Genomic DNA, 14,163 nt, shown 5'->3' on the forward strand with positions numbered 1-14,163 from the left:
TGTGCCCTAAATCTTCCCAATATATCCTTTCCAACCCTATTAACATAATTCCCTGCCAAGTGCCACATCCAAGTTTAGAAGCATTATCAAAACCTAGTTTCCAATTTGGAAGTTTTCCTAGACAAAATTAAAGTAACCAGGGCTCTCAAAGACAAAATGACACAGTCAAAGCACCAACGGTCATATTTAGCAACAAGATAAGTGAACGGTTGTGAGCTTATTGTGAGCAAAAAGGGGTTTACACTTCTTGGACAGGCCCTAAATTTGATAACATGAATTTATTGAAGAAACTAAAGTCCCTCTTCAGCAAACAAGTAAGTATAACCTCTCTCAAATAATCTACTTTATCTAGAGAGCAAGGATGCAAAATATAGTAGGTCTCTACTAAAAAATCCCTCTGTTTTCATAAAGGGTGTAGCTTGAATTTTATAAAGTGGTTCCCAAAAGTGCAATGCAGATTCATTGACCCCCTGCAAGTTTCTAGTCTAGATCACATTCAAAAATACCCCAGCAAAGCTTATTGATATAAATTTATTCATCAAAATTGGGGAAGCTCTTGGTGACTTATGGGGATATGAAGCCCATGATGTTAATACAAATTCAATTAAACTATTGGTGTGTCTAAAACCAAAATTCTATGGCCAAAAATTTTTCAAAATCATTTCTAATATATCCATATATAGGATCAATTACTCACTCTACAAAGGTTCAATTGATAACATTGAGATCCTCAAAGATAAACAAAAAGAGGCAATCAACACCTCAGATTTCAAAGAAGATGATTTGGATACAAATATGGCAAAACAATATCCAGAGACAACAGAAGGAGCATATATTCCACCCCATAGGAGACCTACAGAGAACCCTACAAAGGAAATTACAAAAGTTCTTAGTTCAATCATTATCAAGGATGCACTAGAATATGAAAAAGTTATAGAACCCATTCTGCAGAACAATCAAAAAGAGGAAAACAAGGAGCCAATGATTATGAACCTAGATGAAGTTAACCAAATGGCTTGGGAGAGGCACAAAGAAGATTCAAAACTTATGAAGCATCTGGAGCAATAAGTTTCACTCCTGAGAGTAGATAAGAATGATATATCAGCAGAGATATCTAAGATAACAAAGAGCTTGGCACACATTAAATCTCTAGAGGCAGAGATTGTACTGAAAATAAATGATACTATTGATCAAATTAAATATTAGCTCAACAATGCACTCCAGACAAGAAGAGTGATAAGGATCCCAAAAGAAGTAGTCAACCAAGAAAATGTAACAAGAAAAAGAAGAGTCAGAAGAGAAATACTCAAACGCCAAGTGTCGACAAGCAGGAAGGGTAAATAACAAATGGAGCCACCATTGAAGAAATGGAGAATGAGTGCCTCTTTTCAACAATAGCTCCATCAATGACAGTGGAAAGGCTTGAGGACAGTATGATTAAGGACCAAGAAGAAACAAGAACATTTGAGACCAATTCAAGAATAATCACTAGAGGGAAAAGACTGTTGAAATTCTGGCAAACACCTGACCAAAAATAACTGAGCAGGAAATTACTAATGACCTAAAGAAGTATGAATAGATAAAGAAGGGCAGTCTATAGGTTAAGGAGATATTAGAAGAGAAAAGAGATCAGATCGACTACCTAGATCAATTTACAACAGACCTCAATGATGCATTCTGTGAAGAATTGGATGAGGCTTAGATGAATACAAAGAAGAGTTGGTTAAAAAAACTTCTTGAACAGGGGGGAGAGAACTATGCTTTTGAAGACCTTAAGAGAGATGTTGAAGCTTTTGAGATGGATTTGGATATTGGGGGCATGTAATAGTTAGAACCAGCCTTTGAAGTCCCACAAGTCACACAGAATTACAAAAAGAGAGGGAGGAAATCTCAACAGGAACTATGAAACAAAGCTGTCACAACAAAAAGGCAAACAAAGCTAACTGACATTCTCAACACTAGGAAGGGGAAGATCCTTCCTAGAGAAGTATGAAGATCCTTTCCTGGAATGTTAGGGGCCTAAATGCCCCTAGCAAGCAACAACTTTTTAAAAATTGTATTAATAAATTTCATCCAGATTTTTCTTTTATTCAAGAAACTAAATTAGGTAACCTAGAACTAGATAAGCTTAGAACAACAATGGGCTAGAGGAAACTAATTGGAGTCCCTTCCAAAGGGGCTTTTGGTGGATTGATCATTATCTGGAACCCAAGACATTTCTAAGTAGAAACCTTAAGGGTTGAAAAGTATCGACTTAGCTTGAAAGTAGTAGATTAGAACAACTCTCTCTCCTTTAGACTTATCAATCTCTATAGACCAAATGAAAACTCAGAAAAATAAAAATAAAATCAAGGATATAAGCATGCATATTCAACAAGACAAGACTTTCTCCATTTTAGGAGGAGACTTTAATGCTATAACATCCCTAAAAGAGAAATTATGAGGGTTATGGAAATTATCATAGACTATAACTAACTTGAACCACTGGATTCAATCTAATGCACTAACTGAAATCCCATCAAAAGACAATGCATTCACTTGGTCCAATAAGAGACAAGGAAGTGACCTAATTTTGAACGACTAGATCAATTTTTTTACAGTGGTAATCTCCCCACTAGTATATCCAAACTAACTACGAAGACCATCCCTTATTCTAGATCATATCACTTTCCCATTTTCTTAAAAATGGAAGGGGAAGCGAAAGCTAAAAGAGTCCCTTTTAGAGTAGAGAAAATGTGGTTCAAAGATAACCACCTTATGGAACAACTAGCACTTTGGTGGAACAATGCCAAAATTGAAGGCTAAAAAATGTTCAAAGTTGTCCAAAAACTTAAAATAATTAAAGCAAACTCGATTCAATGGAACAAAACCCATTTTGGAAATATCCTTGATACCAAAAGGGGTATTAAGGAAGCTTTAGATAGAGTCAACCAAATAGTAATGAGAAAGGGGATGAATGAAGAAACTTATACCCAGGAAAAAAACCTTAGATTAAAATTAGAAGATATCGTAGCAAAGGAGGAAGTTTACTAGAAAAAAAAATCAAGAGAGGATTGGCTTAGAGAAGGGGATAAGAACACCAAATTCTTTCACAATTGTACTAAAATTAAGAGATCAATTAACTATATTACTAAAATCAATTCAAAGGATGGACAATGCTTAGAGAATAAAGAAGAAATATCGAAAGAAGCCCTGGATTACTTTAAATCCATTCTTAGTGATGAATCATCAATTTTGGATAAGTCCAATTTTTTAGCAGTTCTCCCCAAGATAATCAATGATGAGGAAAACAAATTTCTAATGAACAAATTTACAAAGGAAGAAGTAGCTAAAGTCCTTTTTCAGATGAACCCTGACAATGCCCTAGGACCTGATGGTTTTCTGACATTCTTTTATCAGAAATGTTGGCATTTCACAGGAGAGGAAATTACTGAGGCTTTAGAAAGTATGAGGAATTCTAGTAATTTACTCAAAGAAATTAATAACACCTTCTTAGTACTCATCCCAAAATCAGATCATTGCAACAATTTTGGGGATTTTTGACTTATTGCCCTCTGCAATACACTCTACAAGTTGTTTGTTAAAAGATTAGCTTCAAGGCTCCAAACTATCCTCCCTAGACTCATAAGCAAGGAGCAATCTGGATTCATCAAAGGTAGATCAATTTATGATGGTATGGTAATAGCTCAAGAAACAATTCACTCATTAAAGCTTAGCAAGTACCTGGGGATGCTTATCAAACTTGATATCAACAAGGCCTATGATAAAGTCAATTGGAGATTTTTATGTAAAAGCCTTCAAGCCTTTAGATTTACAAAAGCTTGGATTAATTTAATTTATAACTGTATTTCTACACCTAAATTCTCAATCGTTATTAACTGCTCACCTGAAGGATTCTTCTCTCCTTCAAGAGGCATTAGACAAGGTGATCCTATATCCCTGTTTCTTTTTATCCTACTTTCAGAGGCACTAGGTAGATCTCTCACACAAAAAAGAGTGGAGTCTTCCCTCAAAGGGCTTAAGATTGTGAATAATATCAAACCTGAAACTCATCAATAATCTGTAGATGATACCCTTATCTATGGAGAAGCAAAAGAAATAGAAGCTTAAATTACAAAGTCAACACTTATTGATTATTCCCTGGCCTCAAGACAAGAAATTAATAGGGCAAAATCCAAAATTTTCTTTTTCAACATCGAGGTAGCATTATAATATAAAATCAGATCCATTCTTAACATTTCAATAAGATCCTTTCCTTGTAAATACCTAGGTTTCCAACTAAATGAATCTTCTAAGCAAGCCAGATTATGGGATCCCCTAGTAAACAAAATCAGAAAGAAAATTCAATCCTGGAAAGGAACATGGCTATCCCTGGCAGGAAGAACAACAATGCTCAAATCAGCCCTATCTAGTATACCTATCTACCAATTATCACTATATAATCCTACTGCCTATATAGAAAATGCCTCGAATAAAACCTTTACAGATTTTTTCTAGCAAGGCACTGATAATAAGAGAAAATTTAACCTTATGGCTTCGAACAAAATTTGTCAAGCCAGGGAGGAAGGTGGCTTTGGAATCCAAAATATAAAACTCCAAGCCTTGGCTTTAGGGGCAAAGCTGATATGGAGGATGATCCGCAATGCTAAATTGTCTTGGGTACATGCCCTCTCTAAAAAATATTTAGATTCAGATGACCCTCTTAGTATGCTTAGAACCAAGTCCCCCCTCAAGGGTTGATAGTTTGGAATTTTATGTTAAAATGCCGACACATCATTTTCAACAGAGTATCTTGGCAAGTAGCAAATGGCAAAAGTGTTAGATTTTGGACAGATTCCTAGGAAGAATTCCCACCCCTAAATAAAACAGGAATTTTTTCTCAAGCTCAAATAATTCTTTCAAACAAACTAGGGATCTTTTTAGTCGATTAGTGGGAAGAGGATCCATCCAAGAGTAGAGGATTGAAATGGAAAAACCTGGATAGATACAACATTCCAAATAGTGAACTATCCATCCTTAGAGCCTCACTATCAGCAAGATCATTCACAGTCTCTTCTACTAAGGACAAACTTGTTTGGACTAGCTCCCAAATAAGAGAATACAAGTCTAAAGAAGGTTATAAGTATTTAGCCAATCTTAGGTCTAACACACTCAAATCCCTTCCAATTGACCTTTGTTGGAACTCATTATGTCTTCCAAAAGCAAGAACCTTTTCCTAGCTAGTGATACAAAACAAGATCCTTGCTGCAAATGGATTTATAAAGCTGGGCTATGAAGGGCCAACAAGATTTATGTTGTGTAAACAGGTGGAAGAAGATCCCAACCACCTACTCCTTCATTGTAATTTTTCCCATAAGATATGGACCTGGTTTTACAAGAAAATGAATTTATCCATGGTTTTGCATGAATCTATCCTAAAACACTTCATGTCATGGCCCAAATTCCATTACAAGAATTTGTTCAGAGGATTATGGATCATTGCTTCGTCTATCATAATATGGGAATTGTGAAAGGAAAGAAACAAATGCATCTTTAAGAATATAGATATGCTAACAGAGAAAGCTATCCTTAAAATTGAAACTTTGATTATTGAGACTTTAAATAGTAAATTAACTCATACGAATGATGTTATGGCCCTTTGGGATAGATCTATTTGAAATAAGTGGATTGGGCTTAGGATCCCTCCATTTAATGGAATAGGAGGGATTTATAGTTTGTCATTATAGAAAATTTGTGTGCGGTCCCCCCTAGATACTGGATAGGTTAAACTTAATTTTGATGGAGCCTCGAGAGGTAACCCTGGCTCAATAGGAGTTGGTTGTTGCATTAGAGATAGTAAAGGAAGGATTCTAGTAGAAAGATCAATGAAAATTGAACCAACAACCAACAACATGGATGAACTTAAAGTTTTACTTGAGGGCCTATGGCTTTGCTCCCAACTAAAATTCCAAAATGTCGCCATTGAAGGTGACTTGGCTATCATTATTAATGCCTTATGAAGTCGATTCACCCCTAATTGGAAGTTGACTAGCCTTCTTAACCAAGGTTTAGATCTCATCTCTAGACTTGAAAATGTCACTATTAATCATATAAATAGAGAAGGTAATTCCACTACGGACAACCTAGCCAACAAAGGAGTAGATGGCTCTAACACTTTGATCTATCATGCTGGGGGTAATCCCTAATGGACAACCTTCTCACTATCTAAGAATGCTTAGCTTTTAGAAATTACGAGAATAGAACCACAATACAATATCGATCTAGGAAACTCAAAATCGCAAACCGCCTAGCCCAAACCAAACCACCAATCAGAAGTCAAAAAATTGAACGAGCATCTGCATCATCCATCGAAACCATTTACTCCATCAATGGTATTATGGGACTGGTTCCCTTTTCCTTGGCTATGTATTAGATATTTATCTTATCTTTTCTCACTGTTGTGGTTACTAATCCTGCTTTAGCACCTCTAGTTTTCTAATTAGTTTATTAGATTCTTTTATAAATAACCATGTTTCTTAATATTTCTTTCTAACCCATTATCAATAGATTAAGGTTTATATAGAAGGTAGTATCTTGTTTTATGTGGACTTTGTTTGTGATGAAACAAAGCATATGTGTACTAGTGATACATTATTGGAAGAAAAATTGCGTTCCTATACCAGATCATCTTCAAATATTGGAATTTCTCCTAAAATTGCAAATGTAATCTATCACTATACTAAAATATTACAGTGACAGAACTATGTATTATGTTTGAAGTCTACAGAGTTGCAATTTAACTAGCTGGTGCATGCCCCTTTTTAAAATATATAAAATATTGGACTTTGTCCTCGGCTAGACCGGATGTTTTCTTTCTTTGTTCTTTCCTACCAGTGCCTGTTTGAACAGAGCTAAAACAAAATGTATATTTTTTACTATCAATAAAATATAATTAAAATGCTTTGGTCATTTACCGATAAAATAAATAAATATATGAGTTATATAAAAAATTGCATTTTGATATATAATATATATAATTAATAAAATGGTAATAGTATTTTAACAAGTGCCACCTAGTGTGTCTTGTCTTTATAGCAAATTGTAATAGAAATAAAATCTTATACTGTTGAAGAGTTATTACACATATTTAAGAGTAAATTTATAAAAAATAATTGAAATGATCAAGTTTTATATTTTGAAAACCCAGACAAGATGTTTAAATTTAGTCTCTAATTTTAGATCAATCAATTTTATTTTTTAAATTAAAAATTGAGAGGACAAAAAAGAGGTACAGTATCAAAAGAGGGGAGGAGGCAAGCCTCAACCACCCAGATCAAAGTCCAACAATTAGCTAGAAATAGCCAACTAACACATTAAGTAGCAGTTCTAGCGAGATTACAAAAAGAGGAGATAGAAAAGCTATTCCAAAACATCATCATGATCATCGAACCAAGTTGTCCATCCCAGCTCTCCTTCCATCCACACGACTTTCTTTCGCTCGAGAGTGTGAGCAAAGAAGTCACGTTCATCAGAAAAGGGGCCTCTGTTCTCATGTATTTCCTTGAGCAGGTCCTTAAGAGCTTTTCCAAAAGCAGTCTAGTTATCAAGAATGCTGGCCAATTCCATCCCATGCTTCATCTCATAAATGAATATCATAGCGAGCCCATCATGGAGGAATCTTTTTAGCTTGTCCATCTCGAGCTTCATAATGCAACAAATCTGCAAGACAATCTTAAAACGGATGAGTTTCAAATGAAAAAAAGTAAGGGATCTACCAATATCTTGAAATTTGTCCTCATTTCTACATTTCCAAATAAACCAAAGAATGTGAGAGGATAGAATGTTCCAGAAAAAATTAGCATCCTTTTTAAGACCAAATAAGTTGCAAAGAATGGTATCTAAAATAGGAACATGATCAACTATAGAAATTCCAAAAAACTTCCATATAATCCTAGCAAATTGACAAGTAAAGAATATATGCCTTAAATTTTCAGGAACCCTGCAAATAGTACAAAGTTCAGCATCACCAACATGATTTTTAACAGGAAGTCTATCTGTGTGTGTGTGTGTGTGTGTATGATTTTTATTCGAGAAGGAGCTGCCATTTAAAATGTAAGATTTTAGGGGGAATATGTGATTTCCAAAATGATATGTAATTCTCTTTATAATTTTTTTATAATAAAAATACACGATAAAAAATAGTTAATCTTAACAAGAAAATTAAAATAGTTGATGAAAGCAATATAGTATTATATGTTTTATTCATATATTTAAATCAAACTAATCTTGATTATTTATATTTTTGATTGAATAAAGAATAATGTGTAATATGTAAATAAGATTAAGTTCTTTTGTATGTTTGTAGCGAAGGAAAATTCGATATGGAGAGCCCTATGCGAAGTACAGCAAGTGCCACATAGTGATGTGTACTTGTCGTTATAACTATAGTTAATAAAATAAATATGTAATATATAGTTATAATTAATAGCTCAACAATATTTATTATATAATTATAGTTAATAACATATACATTTTATTATATGTAGGAAGAATAGACTATTATACTTAATACTATAGTATTATATAAATAATAGATGAATTAGATTATTTTATTATTTTTAATGTGGTTATAAACTTGGTTAATGTGTTATAAGTAGATAAGTACATTATTATTTTTAACTAATTTGATTTAATATATTATAAGTAGGTAAATTAATTTTATAATTTGAGAAAGGTAAGTTGTTGACTCACTTTTAATAAATTACATTTATAGAATTTCATATGAATGCCTTTATATTTTTATTATAAAAATCATGAAATAAGGGTGGTGGCAAAGTTTAGATAAATAGATTTTACAATTGTGAATTGGATTTAATTAAAAATTTCTACTACCCTTTTATAAATTCATTTTATTTCAGAATAATCACCTTTGCTATTAATGTACATATACATATATATATGTATGTACATATATATATATATATATATATATATATATATATATATATATATATATATATGTACATATATATATATATATATATATATATATATGTACATATATATATATATATATATATATATATATATATATATATATATATATATATATATATATATATATATATGTACACACACACACACACACACACACACACACATATATATTTATATGTATATGGGCATACGCATCGAGTTGTGGTGCCAAAAAGGTGACAAGCAATTTTTTTTTTAAATTTTAAAAAGCGCGTACGCACTATAGCGTGTGCGCGCTTTAAAAAAATAAAAAGTATAAATGATGGGCTGCAAACCCGCAGCCCATCATTTTCATCAGCATTTTGTTCTACTCCTACAGCGAGTAGCGCGCACGCGAGTTGAAGACTCAACATTTGCACCACCATTTGCCAAAATGCCTCCTCGTCGACGAAATCCAAGACCACAAGCGTACCCACGACGACGCCGTAAGTGATATAAACCTAACTTTGCATTGTTTGATATATTTTTCATATTGTTTTGTAAGTTTTTTATATTCTTTTGTAGGGTTTTTACAAATTTCATTTAGATTTGTTTATTTATTTGAATTTCAATTGATTTTTTTATCAGGAAATGTTCATAATCAACCAGAAAATCCACAAGAACATCAAAACCCTCAAGAACCCCAAAACCAAAACCCTCCTCAAGAAGAAGAACAAATTCCACAACCTGAACCAATTGCAAGACCTCCACCAGACACACAAGAAAATATAAGAAATGAAATAGAGAGAGGCAAAACTGAATTAGAAGGAATCATTGCTCGGTTGAAAGAATCCGGACAAACCAATCCAATGAGGGCTCAATTGGCATCATCCCTCGAATCCATTAACACTTAGATAGCCTCAGTTAGTGGTCAGTTAGATATTTGGCAGGCTAAGAGGGATGTACAAAAAAGATTTTATGCAAATAAATTATCATATGAAGATGTTAGAAAAAAGGAAATACCAAAAGGTAGTATATGTGCATTATTTAGAAAACTCGGTGAGCAAAATACTGTTAGAGAGGGTACTAAATGATTCCCCATCCATTGGTGCATACATGATGCTATTAGAAATAATTTTTGGGATAGATGGTGGATGGTTTTTGATGCCCCTCCTTGCAACAATCACGAGGTCCCCATGTATTTTTTGAAGAAATTATATTGTGAGTTTGTCCTTGGGGAGATCCCCAATTATTTTGATATGTTAGACTCCCAAGGTAGAGGTGGGGGGTCATCATTTGAGAGGCCAGGAGCACGTCATGACCCTAATGTAGTTAGGGCAGCCGTGGTCCATCCACAGCGCGAGCATGTGATTATTCTTTCAGTTGTGAAGGAACATGTAGAGGCCAGCACTCTAGGGACCATTAATGCTTTGACGCAGACCCTCATCCATTCCACAAGCCCATTAGTTGAGGGGGAGCCTTCTATACGTCGTAGTCACATGTGCACTTCATGCGGATCCTTATGCACATTTGGCACTCATGTCGGAGATGGTGCAGATGATGGGCTTGTCATCGATCAGTTCCTGAATGAAACATTTGGCATTGACACACAGGTAAATTAGTAATTTTATCACATTTCATACGTATAGTGAATGATTAATTAATTAGGATTTATTGACATTGTTCAAAATTTAGGGTCAAAGTGTTCCTGGGCCTAGCAGCGATCCTCCAGGCCCATTTTTTGTCCCTTCGATGAGTCCTGAGGTATGTATCAATTTAATCATTTTAATTAATACATATATTTATTACGCAATCATATTAAGGATTGACCAAAAAAAATATGCATGTGCATCAGTTCTCCACAAGAGCCTCAACCTTTACCACAGACGCAGAGCAGAGACATCATACGAGCTTCACATAGGTACAGTTGTTTCATGTTAATTTAATTCATTTGATTATATTTATTCCATGTTTCATGTTAGATATAACGTGTATTGTATGACATGCAGCTCATGATGTCGGACACACCTCCTCATCTGCGATAGTTTGTTGATAGTGGAGTGGCCGCAGCTGTGGCTAGCTCACAGCCACTGACGGAGGTATGAAAGAATTTTCTTCGTTTTAGTTGTTGTTTATAATAGTTAATCTCAAAATTTCTAATGTTATTTATAAGTGATTATATTTATTGAATTGTTGTAGGGTCTTGTCACGCTTGATCGTCCACGAGCATTTGAGGTGGACTTACAGAGTGACTATTTGTTGGTGGTAAGAAAATAATTGATTTTGTGAATACATATATTTGATTTCAATGTATAATAAATATTGATTCATATCTACTTTCTTTGTATCAGTTGGACCTGGAGAAGAGCCTCAACAAGAGGTCAAGTGAGCGTGTCAGGAGGGCCCGTCATCTCCACTGTCTCCCTCCACACGACGGTAGAGGACGTTGAGAGACTTGTTTCCTTCCCCTCGTGGGAAGGAAAAGATGTAGTTGAGATATTTGATACATATATAGAGAGACTTGTTTCCTTCCCCATGTATATATATAGGCATCTGAGAGACATATTCGATACACATTTGATGTACATATGACATTCTATATTTGATGTATGACATATTTGATGTATGACATATTAGATGTATGACATTATTGGTTAATATATGATATGTTTGTTCATATACGACATTATTGGTTATCATAATATATTATGTGTTTGTTAATGTATATGACATTATTGGTTATCATTTTATATTATATGTTTGTTCATGTATGACGTTAAATTAGATATGTTCGTGTATGACATTAAATTAGATATGTGCATGTATGAAATTAAATTCAATTGCTAGAGAGTTGCCATTATGTCTACCAACTAGTAGATGTTCTTTTTTGCTTTATTAGTATTTCTCAAAAACTGCAAAGAAGTTGTTTTGGTGAATAGTTGTAAACAATTGTGATCATCGACTTCATTTACTCATGGATTTGGCTACGAACACTTGTAACTTTGGCTATAAGCATCCATGGCTTTGGCTATGTGCACTAGTGGCTTTGGCTGTGAGCATTTATGGCTTTGGTTGTAGGCACAATATAGCCTTGGCTGTAGGTTGTCTTTCTTGTTGTATGTCGAAGTTACCTTCAAGAATATCATTAGTCTAAGATCATTACAATTAAAATACTATGACATAATACCTTGGAAATAATAGTCTTTAATCCATTACTTTATTTGTTAAAACATCATGTAGTATCTACTGTAGTCCTTCTACTCAAATATGTTTTCAAAAATACTTAGTATGGCAAAGAAATGTCTATGGAAAGCTTGTCAAATAGGATATTGAAGAACTAAATGTGGATAGTCATTAGTACCCATCAATAAGAACACAAACATCTTTCTCAAGCAAGCCATATGACATTAGCAAGTAATTTATAAATTTCCTTTGCAAATAACTAGAAGATGCTATGAATCTTAATACAGAGTTAATCACGAACTCATTATTCCATCCAAGAAGCATATATCACCCTAAGCTAATTAACCGACAAGATAAAAATTAATTCAATTTCAACAAAATTTTGAGTATAACAAGCATCTTAGGGATTCTTACAAGAATTAACACGATGTTCACAAGAGCATTACAAGTTCTTGTAATGCTATTTCACATATTGTAATCATATTCAGTTTTGAATGGCCATTTGTGTTACAAGCATAAATGTTCTTTAAGGTCTTTTAATTCTAGACATGAATTTTATTATGAAGCTTTTTTATGACAACCCACTCAATGCATATATTGTTGTTCCACATTATGCTAATTTGACTTTCATTGGTTGATTTGGGTCTAGACATGACGTTATTCACTACCTTTTTTATATATTATTTTTTTGTAGTGAGGTTCTGGCCTGAATGAATGTATTAATCATCGAAGTTGTGAACCTTGGTCAAGATCCTTACAAATATATTTTCAAATTGGACCTCAAATAGTTTTCTCAGTCACCCCCTGTACACAGATACTGAAATTGTAGTTAATTACAAAATTAATACTGAATTAACACAAGTTTAATTGAGAAGTATTATGTACCTCAATAGGCTAGATTGTTATTGATCGGGAAGCTTTATCTTAGAGTAGTTGGTTTCCTAAATCTTTAGCGCAATGACAGTCTTATGGAATGTGGAATTAGGTCTGCTAGCTAAGGAACGTTCTTTAAAAGTTAGAGGAAACTCAAGAGTCACGTGTTTCCAATCAATATAAATGTTTAAATTGCATCTCTAATTTTTTCTATTTATGATCTTCTTAAAACTTAACTTTCTAAATGCATTGATGGGGAAATAAAGATCTTCTACGAACTAAAGGCTAATCATGTTCAATACTTACAATTCTCTATTTTTATCTAATAATTTAAAAAAGATTGTACAAGTGTTTTCAAAGAGCAACACTTGTCACTAACATCATAAGAAGGAATATCCAAGGAGACTTACCACTGATCCCCCACCACCAAATTCAAGAGAAAACAAAATTCCACTACTAAACATATAGTAACAATGATCATCCCTACTCTCCCTTATCACAAAATGATTACCATCAAAATTTGCATTTCCAATTGCGTCATGTGCGTTGAAGCAATAGTAACATTTTCACTCTCTTACCTAATGTCTCCCATTTCTGAAACTCTTGGGGAAGGGCAAGGCCATCTTCTCAGTACTTCAAAATACAACGAGTTCCATTTTTTCACATATTGATAATCATTGACTTAAAGTATAGTTGAAGTATTGACAGCCCATAGATATGCCCTGTCAAAGATCGCAGCCCTGTGGCATTTAGTGACCCTTAGGGACATTCTGGTTCAGCGTGCCTGAGAACGTTTGAGCAATGAAGGGGACAGGAAGAGGTTGGGGATAGGGTTTACCCGACCACTCGGAGCTAATGGAGCAGACAGTTTGATCCCACGATGAAAGATGAGAGAGATTTGGCAGTTGGCAACTTTGTACTGGCCAACACTATAAGTTTCAGCATCACCTGAGATGGCATTGTAGAATGAAAATAGAATGTGATCTCTAAAAAGTGAGAGAGGTTATTGTAGGTCTCTGCAACACAGTCCTGTAGGAATTGGAATCTCATCCATATCTTGCACGAGCTCCAAGATATGCCCCGTCAAAGATCGTAGCCCTGTGGCATTTAGTGACCCTTAGGGACATTCTAGTTCAGCGTGCCTGAGAACGTTTGAGCACTGAAGGGGATAAG

Source organism: Cupressus sempervirens, chromosome 2 (assembly GCF_028749045.1).
Source record: "Cupressus sempervirens isolate cs-2001-9-10 chromosome 2, ASM2874904v1, whole genome shotgun sequence".
Taxonomy (NCBI): Eukaryota; Viridiplantae; Streptophyta; class Pinopsida; order Cupressales; family Cupressaceae; genus Cupressus; species Cupressus sempervirens.